An 11,253-nucleotide genomic window follows, 5' to 3' on the forward strand; every position below is an offset into this window, starting at 1 on the left:
AAAGCTATAGCTTTGGAACCATACAACTGTCTTGAGCCCTCTATAGAAAAATATATCCGCCTGTATCTACAGCTAGAGATAGAAATAGGAAAGGTTTATAGCTATTTGGGCCAAAATCCTATAGCCGGCCATAGGACATTTTTGTATGGAGGGATGGCACGATTGAGGAGGCCGAAGAGGCTGCCATTGCCCTAGCTGCGGCAGAGGGCTACCGTGCTCAAAGGTCCCTAATAATTCTAACAGACTCGCAAACAGCGTGCAGAAACTACATGAATGGCAAAATGGCGGGGTGGGGGGGGGGGGGGGGTCAGCGCTCTACATCCTAAAGACAGCCAAATTACCGCCGAAGGAAAAACAATTGCAACACATAATAATGTGGGTACCGGGACACACAGGCATCGCGGGGAATGCCGAGGCGGATAGGAGAGCTCGAGAGCTTACAAACCGAGCCTCCAACCAAACCAGCCTCGAGCAGCCTGACGCGGAACCAGTGCCCTTAGGATACTCAGAAATTCTGAATTACTATAAGGGGGTCAGGATTAGATATCCCTCACCTCACAAAAATCTCCACCAGCAGGAAGCGGTCTATTGGAGACAGCTACAAACGGGAACTTTCCCGAATCTAAACATGCTAAGCAAGATCCACCCAGGGCTACATAGCAGCAAATGCCCGTGGTGCGAGGACAAAGCCACGTTAATTCATACAACGTGGTGTGAAAAGAGAATAAATGCGGCTGAAATAAACAAAATCCCGAGTACGGAGCAGTGGGAGAGGACGCTTTCCAGCGAGGATCAGCGGTCCAGGCAGGACTAGTGCGGAAAGCCTACCTGGCGGCAAGACTCAGTGGGGCCCTGGACTAGAGGCTGCAACCCTGCGACAAGAGCCACAGACTACGTCAAAAGATGTGAAGAGTGGCTCTACACCGAGACCCACCCATATATTTCTATGAATAAAGTTACTACTACTACTACTACTACTACTACTACTACTACTACTACTACTACTACTACTACAACGAACCCCGCCGCAGAGCTCGCGCACGGGCGCTCCACAAAATCTATGGTATGGAACCGGATGCCGTGTGGGTTGATGCCGCATGCACCGGTGAGGACGCGGTTGTAGCCATCACGAACCCCTCCCTACAATTAACCGATTGCCACCTTTCACATATCCCCGACTGCCACTTCGGAGGAGACTGAAAGGGCCGCCATTACCCTAGCCATCACGCGCACGGAGGCCCGGTATATACTATCAGACTCTAAAACTGCCATAGTAAATTTTGCTCGCGAGAGCATTCACGTCCCTGCATTTTGCATACTGAACTCCCTCGCCGCACGCCCACCCCGCCACATGGAGCTCATATGGGTGCCTGCCCACTCCGGGAATCCTGGAAACGAGGCTTCCAACGCTTTAGCCCGAGGTTTTCTGAACCGAGAACCGGCGGCCTCCGATATAGGGTTCTCACAGGAGCGCATGCATTCATTCAGTGAACTGACGCAGGCCTGCAAAGTCGAGCGTCGGCTCCACCCCCAACCCCATCCCTCCCTCAACAATTATCACCAGGCACTTTGGAGGCGGCTCCAAACACGCACCTTACCCTCCCCTTATATACGCTCGCGATATCACCAAGTACACACAAACACCTCCTGTACCATCTGCCTCCACCCCAAGGCCACTCACGATCATATCATTTTCCTCTGCCCGGCGGATCCTCCCTCGCGGGGCCTGGAGCACCTTACCACCTGGGAGGCTTGGGAGACCCTACTGCACTTCGAGGGGCCGGCCAAGCAAGCCATTGCCACAGGCCGGGCTGCCTGTGGCAGTGCGTTACCAGCGTTACCATATCGCACCGTAAGCCGAATTATAGGCCCCCTCGAGCCCCAAAAGAAGCAAATTCCGTTTGAGACGTATTCTGATGGGGTGTTACCGGGTGTAGCTCGACAATGGGTAGACGTGCATCATAATTTCTCAGATAGATGGCGCTAGGCGTCGATCGCTCCTAGTGTTCCTATATATGCTCCTGCAGGGAGCATGCGGGAGCATATACAGGAACACTAATCGCACCACTCGACGCCGCCTAAACCGGTTTTCGCGCGCTCCCTCCGCCATTGCGTTCCCCGCGTCGACCTCGCCGCTCTATACTGTCGTGCGGGCGTCACTGCTGCGCGCCTGCGTTCGCGCGCCTTTCATCGCCATGCGATGCCTGGATGTTGTGTTCCTCAGTGCTCCAACCACTCGAGAAATGGTTGGAGGATGTTCCACTTTCCAAGAGACCCGAAAAGGAGGCTTCTGTGGCTGGTCCGACAAGTGGCAACCGACGAACTCCTCATGTGTCTGTAGTGTAAGTGCCGCATGTTGGTTCAGTGCTGTTTTTGTTGCGATTTATCGCTTTTGCGTTTAGCCAGCTAAGTGTAGCACAACATTTTTATTGGTCAGATGTCATTTCCGCACTATTGGTTTTGCTCGGCGTAAAAAAAAGGCACACTTCAGCGCCGAACCGGCCATTGCCTGTCGCTTGCCCGTTTGCATCTGAAATTGCATGTCACAATGTTTTCGCTCGTGATTGCATACCAAACGTGCTTTCGCCGCTTCTGTTCATTAGAAAATAACTGCCTTTACGAGGCGCTGTCAGCGAACCGCGGCCGGCACGAACCAAGGCACAGAGGACGAGAACAAGCGAGGGCACATACGCTATTGCAATTACTGTGCATCTGGGTCGTCTAAGAGCCAGTACAGATTAATTTACTTACAATTTTTTTAGGTTTTGAGACGTATGCTGCGTTGGGTAGCGTGCGCTGACTTTTGGCCTGATGCTTCGTCCAACGACGCCGCATTAGGTCAGTAAATGAGATTAACAGAATATGTTATGTGCAGATTGAGGCGCTCATTAGAGCAATTCGACTTATATATTTGGACTACTTTGTTTTCTTGCGTGCTTTGTTAATTGTTTTCATTCCCGAGCAGAAAATGTGGGGCTAAGTCCAATGAAAAATTCATCTGCAGGCTCATTTCGAAAAAAAGAGCTTCGAACAAAACCGCACGGACGAATGGAAGAAGCTCAAGCCCGATGCTGTCCCAACGGTGTTCCCATTCGGAGGTCAGATACCTGTTAACCTTGGTGTTTGTTGCCATGTTGCTTATCGCCTCGTCGTCTACATTTGAAAATTTTGAGTGAGGAAGTGGTTGGTGTGCATGCATATTAAATTTTCTGGCGCGTCTTCTATGGACTCTTTTCAAAACTTTGAAGGTCAGCTTCTTGGTACAACAAAATTCCTTCACCCTGGCCGCCAAACCAGCTTTGGGGTAAAAAAAAGTGCAATGCTGCAGACATATATTGCCTGAAAAATGCCGCGTTCCTTTCGTTTACACGACACGCTGTCGGAATAAAGGGATTAGCGCCAGCTTTGCCTAGCAACTTCTTTTGTTGAAGGGGGTGAAAAACAGCTGCACGTGCGTGACGTTTAGGATGGGCCGCCATGGTGAAGGGTCCTTTGCAACGCAGAAAAACTTACTTTCGGAGTTTTGCAAAAGGACAACTATTTTAAATACGTAATGTGCTATTTTCACTTATTTATCTGCTTACAGAACTTGCCAAGGAGCGAAGGCCACCAAGGGACCGAAGTGTGCATGTGCCTGCATTACTCAGTGATGACGCTGCCGCACAAGGTTCTTCACCAGAAGTGAGAAATGTCCTTTCCTTAAACACGCAAAAATATCTTCCAGCAGATTCATCGTCTGATGGAGTGATAAATAAGACATTGGTGGGTACAGCAAGCAGCAATTCTAGTGAGCAACTTCGACCACCACGGATGTACGGCCACAAGAAACTGCAGTGGTTCGTGCGATCCAACCCTTTGATTCTGAGGTAGCAGAGCTGAGGAAGAAGAGAGTAGATCTCACAGCAGCCAATAATAAGCTGAAACAACACCACAAAGATTCTAAGAACGGTGTCAAAAACTACAGAAGCAGAATCGCAAGCCGCAAAAAGAGGCAGCTAATTTCTCACGAAATACGAAGTTTTTAAATCAAGACCAAATTCCTGCCCTTTCTCGGAACGACAATCTTGGCAATTCATGGTCAGCGCAAACAGTAAAGCAAGGCCTAAAAATTAAATTTGCTTGTGGAGCCACTGGGTATGAAACGCTCAGAAAGATCCCATCAAGCAGAACGTTAGCAAGAATTCAGAGCCTGAAGTTTCTGCCAGGTATCCTGCATGAAGTGATCGACGTAATGAGGTCGAAAGCAGATGGAATGGAGGGCGCGGAAAAAGACTGTGTTCTCTTTCTAGATGAAATGGAGATATCACCCGGATTTGGACTCGACCGTGGAGAATACGTGCTTTTGGGAGGAAAGACCTCGCCATCGAAGCCTGAGGAGGCAGCCAACCATGCTTTGGTGTTTATGCTAGGTGGGGTAAACCAAGGATGGAAGCAAGTGATAGCCTATGAATTTACTGGTAGGCACGTGGACGGCTCTGTACTCAAGACATATGTCCTAGAAATAGTCCAGATATGCAGTGTTACGGTTGGCGTCTGGCACCAGGTGCAGAAAGGAATTTCACCCGACGGTCTCTCACCATGCTTCGTCGAAATGAGGCGTGACTTCTCCTGACAGGGTTGGCGTCTGGCACCACGTGCAGAAAGGAATTTCACCCGACCGTGTCTCACCATGCTTCGTCGAAATGAGGCGTGACTTCTGACAGGGTTGGCGTCTGACACCACGTGCAGAAAGCAATTTCACTCGACCTTCTCTCACCATGCTTCGTCGGAATGAGGCGTGACTTCTCCTGCTAGGGTGTGGCGTCTGACACCACGTGCACAGAATTTCACCCGACCGTTTCTCTCCATGCTTCGTCGAAATGAGGCGTGACTTCTCCTGCTAGGGTTGGCGTCTGACACCACGTGCACAAGGAATTTCACCCGACCTTCTCTCATCATGCCTCGTCGAAATGAGACATGACTTCTTTCCGCCAATCAGACTCTGTGCCGGTCACGTGACGTCGACGGAAGCAAGCTCCCTCCCACGATTGTAGAGACCTATTTAAAGGGCTCCTAAATGTACTCTTGAATCATTCATTCTCTTCTCTTCATCTTTCACCAACTTTGGAATAAACAGCTCAAGTTTCGCACTAGAAATCGTCTCGTCCTTGCTCGGTCGAAATGGTCTACCGGATGCCTGCAGCCCGTCGACGACGCCACGCTACCCAATAGTAACGTCTATCGAGCTTCGATAGGCATTCGTCACAACAACTGTCTGGCAGCGATTGGGATACGCAACCCTGGAGACCCCAACTTGGACGACAACTACGAGACCGTAGCCTCTTCGTCCTGGTGACGCCGTTCGGAAGGAAGGTGTCTGGATTCATGACTGCATATGGTGAGTGCACGGCTTTTCTTCACTAAGATATCACTTGCTTTACATATTTTGAGGAAAGTACAGTGCAGTGATTTTTATTTAACGTTGACGGAAGTTTTGAGTACGTCAAGGTTGTTATAGAGGGAAGAGTTAGCAGCACTAAGGGCAGCCATGAACTTGAAGGCACTAAAGAAGCCGGAATTGTTGAGCTTGGCCAAAGAGTTGGGCCTCCAAATTGCCGAATCAGAGAAAGCCGGAGATCATAGAGGCGATCGAAGCGATCGGGGCAGACGACGATTAACTAGAGGAATGCCGAGAGAGCATCGCAGAGAAAGAGGAGGAGCGTAAGCGCCTAGAGGAAAAAGAAGAGCGCATGCGCCTAGAGGCCAAAGAAGAGCGCGACCTCGAAATGAAGCGCCTAGAGATTGAGCACGCAGTAGGAGGGGACGTAGGTCTTTTTCTGGTACAGTTTGAGCGCACGCGTGAGAAGGCACAATTCGCGAGAAACGCGTGGCCGCAACGCTTGCTTACGTTACTGCCACGTGAGGTAGCTGATATCATCGCCCGCATGGGGAAAGAAGAAGCAGAAGACTTCAATGAAGTCAAAGCAAATCTGCTTAAAAAGTACAGACTATCAGCAGAAGCATTCAGGCGAAAATTCAGGGAGGTCGAGAAGACCAAAAGCGAGTCATACTCAGATTTGCATGCACCTTGGAGGTAAACCTGAAGGAATGGCTCAGAGAAGAGGGTGCACTCGGCGACGCCGAAAAGACAATGCAGTGCGTTGCCTTAGAACAGTTCTACCGCCGGCTGCCAGTAAACATCAAGTATTGGGTTCAGGATAGGCCAGGCGTAGACACTATCACTAAAGCGGCCAATCTCGCTGAGGAGTACGTAACCCGCCGTGCGTTCGAAGGCAACGAAGCTCCTAAGAAGGAGGTGACTAAATACAGACCCGACAAGCCAGAGCGATGGTCAAAGTCGAATCAGTATAAATCAAAGGACAGATCAGATTCCGTGAAAAGTAGTGACGAGAACAGCAAGGGAAGGGAGGAGTCACCCGAACAGAGGGCAGAAAGGCAAAAGAAAGAAGCTTTCGAGGCCAAGAAACCAATAGTTTGCTACAACTTCCAGCAAACAGGGCATATCTCCGTGTGATGCAAAAAGTTCAAACTTGTGTTGATGTCTCTAACTAGTAACGAGGAAAATCTGAAATTGCTAGAACCGTACATTCGAGACCTCGTGGTAAATGGCAAACCGTGTAGAGTGCTTCGCGACTCGGCAGCCACAGTGGACGTGGTGTATCCGTCGTACGTAGAGGAAGGCCAGTTCACGGGAGAATGTGCTTGGATAAGGCAAGCCGTGGAAACCTGCAGTGTTTTTCTCCCTGTGGCCAAGATTCGTATCGAAGGCCCTTTTGGAGTACTGGACACTGAAGCTGCCGTCTCGGCACATCTCCCGCCTCAATATCCATATTTGTTTTCTAACAAATCTGAGGATTTGCTGCGACGCAGGGGAATTGGGTTTAGTGAAGGGATAGTGCAAGCCTTAACTCGTTCCAAGGCAAGGGAGCTCGCGGCCAAGGCAGTGTATGAGTGCCCAGTGGTAGAGGAAACAGGTTTGTCGGAGGATTCGTCACCCATGACCAAACAGGACAGCACTATAAGGGATAATGCAGAAAGCATACCAGTTAATGAAGGGGTCAGGAAAGCAGCGGAGCCTGAAATGCAGACAAAAGTTATTGAATGTAAGCCATGCCACATTGATTGCTGAGCAGGAAAAAGATTCCACCCTGCGTAACCTAAGGCCGGACGCTAAAGAAGGTGTGGCCAAACGGAACGTAAGGTTCCTCAAGAGGGCAGGCGTCCTCTATAGAAAGTACACCAGTCGAAAGGGAGTGCAATTCGACCAACTCGTGGTGCCGCATCCCTATCGCGAGCAGCTCCTGCACCTGGTTCACGGGGGCTTTTGGACAGGGCATCTGGGCATTCGTAAAACAAAGGACCGCTTATTGCAGGAATTTTACTGGCCCGGCTGCTTTCGAGACGTAGAAGCATTTGTAAGAAGCTGCGACACATGTCAACGCATAGGCAAGCCCGGAGATAAGGCTAAAGCACCATTGAGACTTGTTCCCATTATCACGGAGCCATTTCGCAGGCCCATAATAGACACAGTGGGGCCACTTCCTGCAACGCAGTCTGGCTATCGACATATTCTTACTGCACTATGCCCCGCAACAAAATTTCCCGAGGCAGCGCCTCTCAAAGAATTAAGCTCGGTGGAGATCGTCAACGCGCCTTTGTCTATCTTCGCGCGAGTAGGATTTCCCGCAGAAATCCAGTCAGATCAAGGATCCGTCTTTACGAGCGCACTGACCTCGACGTTTCTGGAAAGGTGCGGTATTAAGATCATTCATAGCTCAGTGTACCACCCGCAGTCAAACGCGGTAGAGAAAGTCCACTCAGTCATGAAACGGCTTTTGTGAGCCCTGTGTTATGAGCACAAAGCCGACTGGGAGAGTTGCTTCCTGCAGCGATGTTAGCGCTTCCAACTGCACCGCACGAATCAACAGGTTTTTCACCTTCAGAGCTCGTTTACGGACGCTGCCTTCGCTCCCCTCTTCGCATTGTTCGAGCAGCTTTGGAAGGCCGGGCAGACGATCCTTCGGTTGTGGCCTATGTGCTAGAGCTGTTGGACCGTCTGCACACTTCTCAAGAATTAGCAGGGAAGGAAATGCGTAAGGCACAAAGCAATGCTAAGCATTACTATGACAGGACGGCTCGCACGCTGACGCTTTGAAGTTGGGGAAAAGGTAATGATCGTGAAACCCTCATTGAAAAACAAGCTAGAGGTTCAATGGGAGGGACCGGTTGACATAATTCAGAAATTATCTGAAACAAACTACGTAATCGCGGTACCGGGAAAACGAAGGACACCACAAGTGTACCATAGCAATCTACTCAAACCCTACCGGCAGAGGGAGGCCATTGTGAACATGTCCCTTAACCAACCTGAGGAGATGCCTGTCGACTTTCTGGAGTTAACAGCCGTGACGGAGGTAAAAGACGTTCGCGAGACCATTGACGAGCTGGTAGAACAGGCGGAGTTGAATCCCAATCAGAGGGCCGAACTGAGGGAACTCGTGTTTGAATTTAAAGACGTATTTTGAGACACGCCGGGCAGGACCACTGCGATCGTTCACGATATCGAGTTAACCTCGTCGGACCCAGTTCCTTCGAAAGCTTATCGCGTTTCACCTCGCCAGCGTGAAATCATGACCGCTGAAATAAACAAGATGTTAGAGCTAGGTTTAATCGAGCCAGGAGAGAGTGATTATACCTCGCCGCTTATCTTGGTTGAGGTCCCAGGAAAGGAGCCGCGACCATGTATCGACTACCGCAGGCTCAATTTAATCACGAAGGACCAGACTTATCCAATACCGCATATCGAGGAAAGGCATGAGAAAGTGGGCAGTGCTAATTTCATCTCTACGCTCGATTTAGTCAGAGGGTACTGGCAGGTTCCGTTGACCGAGAGGGCAAGCAGGCTTGCGGCGTTTATTGCCCCGATGGGAACCTTTCGTCCGAAAGTCCTGAGCTTTGGATTGAAGAATGCGCCATATTGCTTCTCTGGCCTTATGGACCAGGTGCTACGAGGAATGGAGGACTTTGCACTTCCGTGTCTCGATGACATAGCGATCTTTTCTTCATCATGGGCGGACCCTCTGCAACACCTGCGAACCGTGCTGGGTCGTCTACGAGAGGCCAACTTAACTGTTAAGGCTCCCAAATGCCAATTAGGGTGCGCAGAGGTAGTTTATCTAGGTCATGTAATAGGGCAAGGTCATCGTCGGCCTTCCAAGGTTAAACTGACCGCAATAGACAACTTCCCGCAGCCACGCACCAACGGGACATCAGATCATTCCTTGGCTTGGCGGGTTATTACCAAAGATATATCCCGCGGTATTCCGAGATTGCGAGTTCTTTAACGGATGCTCTCAGAAAAACAGAACCACAAACGGTAAAGTGGGATGACGCAAAAGAAAAGGCTTTTAGTATGCTGAAGAAAGCACTAACCAGTCAGCCAGTGTTGAACGCACCCGACTACTCTAAGCCATTCATTCTTCAGTGTGATGCCAGCGACAGGGGTATGGGGGTGGTGCTCTGTCAAAAGAGAGATGACGAGAACGAACACCCTATATTGTACGCCAGTAGAAAGCTTTCAGTTCGAGAGGAAGCATACATTGCATCAGGAAAAGAAGGCGCCTGCGTAATATGGGCGGTGCAGAAGCTAGCTTGCTATATCGCAGGTTCAAGGTTCACCATAGAGACTGACCACTGTCCCCTCACCTGGCTGCAGTCCATGTCTACGAAAAACGGCCGTCTTTTGCGCTGGAGCTTGGCTCTTCAACAGTACTCCTTCGATATTCGCTACAAGAAGGGTAAGCTTAACGGCAATGCCGACGGTTTGAGTCGTTGCCCCTAGAGTAACAAAAGCCTCATGCTCACACGGGTTTCCGTGGTATTTTTATGTTCGTTCATGCGTTTTTTTTCTCGAAGTGTAGCCGATTGTTAGCTGATTTTACTAACCACGTCTTAGCGCTTTCAATAAATGGCTGTATTTAGTGTTCAGGGGGGAGGGACGCGCGTAAGGAATGGGAAAGGTGTAGCGGGTTTTCTTTCTTTAAAGCCTGGTGTGTCTTGGAGGAGGGTGGGTGCTCGCTGTTTTGTGGTTGCGGGTCCGGCACTATCCTGGAGGATTGCTTGCCCACGCCGGAGACGAAAAGTTGCGAGACCTGTTTGCAAGACCAATTTCACCGGACAAGACCAGGCAGAAAAGCGACAAGAGCGCCGCGAGGACTGATGACAACTCCCAGGAACCTACCAGCTACGAACTAAGGGGTCGACATCTCTAAGGGGAATTCTGCTACTGAAACGCCGATCCCTCGCACAGCGGCTGCTGGCCCCTACACGTCGGGATCTTCCTCCCCCGCCGGAGATGCTGTAACGGTTGGCGTCTGGCATCAGGTGCAGAAAGGAATTTCACCCGACCGTCTCTCACCATGCTTCGTCGAAATGAGGCGTGACTTCTGACAGGGTTGGCGTCTGGCACCACGTGCAGAAAGGAATTTCACCCGACCGTGTCTCACCATGCTTCGTCGAAATGAGGCGTGACTTCTGACAGGGTTGGCGTCTGACACCACGTGCAGAAAGCAATTTCACTCGACCTTCTCTCACCATGCTTCGTCGGAATGAGGCGTGACTTCTCCTGCTAGGGTGTGGCGTCTGACACCACGTGCACAGAATTTCACCCGACCGTTTCTCTCCATGCTTCGTCGAAATGAGGCGTGACTTCTCCTGCTAGGGTTGGCGTCTGACACCACGTGCACAAGGAATTTCACCCGACCTTCTCTCACCATGCCTCGTCGAAATGAGACATGACTTCTTTCCGCCAATCAGACTCTGTGTCGGTCACGTGACGTCGACGGAAGCAAGATCCTCCCCCGATTGTAGAGAGCCTGTTTAAAGGGCTCCTAAATGTACTTTTGAATCATTCATTCATTCTCTTCTCTCCATCTTTCACCAACTTTGGAATAAACAGTGCAAGTTTCGCACTAGAAATCGTCTCGTTCTTGCTCGGTCGCCATGGTCTAGCTATCGGATGCCTGCAGCCAGCCGAGGACGCCACGCTACCCAATAGTAACGTCGGTCGAGCTTCGAGAGGCGTGCGTCGCAACAGCAGCCGGATTTCTCTAAGAGTACGGGTAGTCACCTGTGGCATGGGTGCAGCAAACCGCGCTATGTGGAGAGAATTCGCCTTTTCGAGTCACCGCTATTCGACAACTTCGTGCTCAGTACCCCACCCAACCTTAGGCGGGAAGGAACTTTTTCATCTCT

General features: G+C 50.5%; 1 pseudogene; it reads left to right on the top strand.

The window, feature by feature from the left end:
* The first annotated feature begins 2,200 nt into the window (after positions 1-2,200).
* Positions 2,201-8,525, top strand: LOC144107280 (peroxynitrite isomerase THAP4-like; annotated as a pseudogene).
* Positions 8,526-11,253: the final 2,728 nt, after the last annotated feature.

This window comes from Amblyomma americanum, chromosome 1, assembly GCF_052857255.1.
Source record: "Amblyomma americanum isolate KBUSLIRL-KWMA chromosome 1, ASM5285725v1, whole genome shotgun sequence".
In the NCBI taxonomy this organism is placed as follows: Eukaryota; Metazoa; Arthropoda; class Arachnida; order Ixodida; family Ixodidae; genus Amblyomma; species Amblyomma americanum.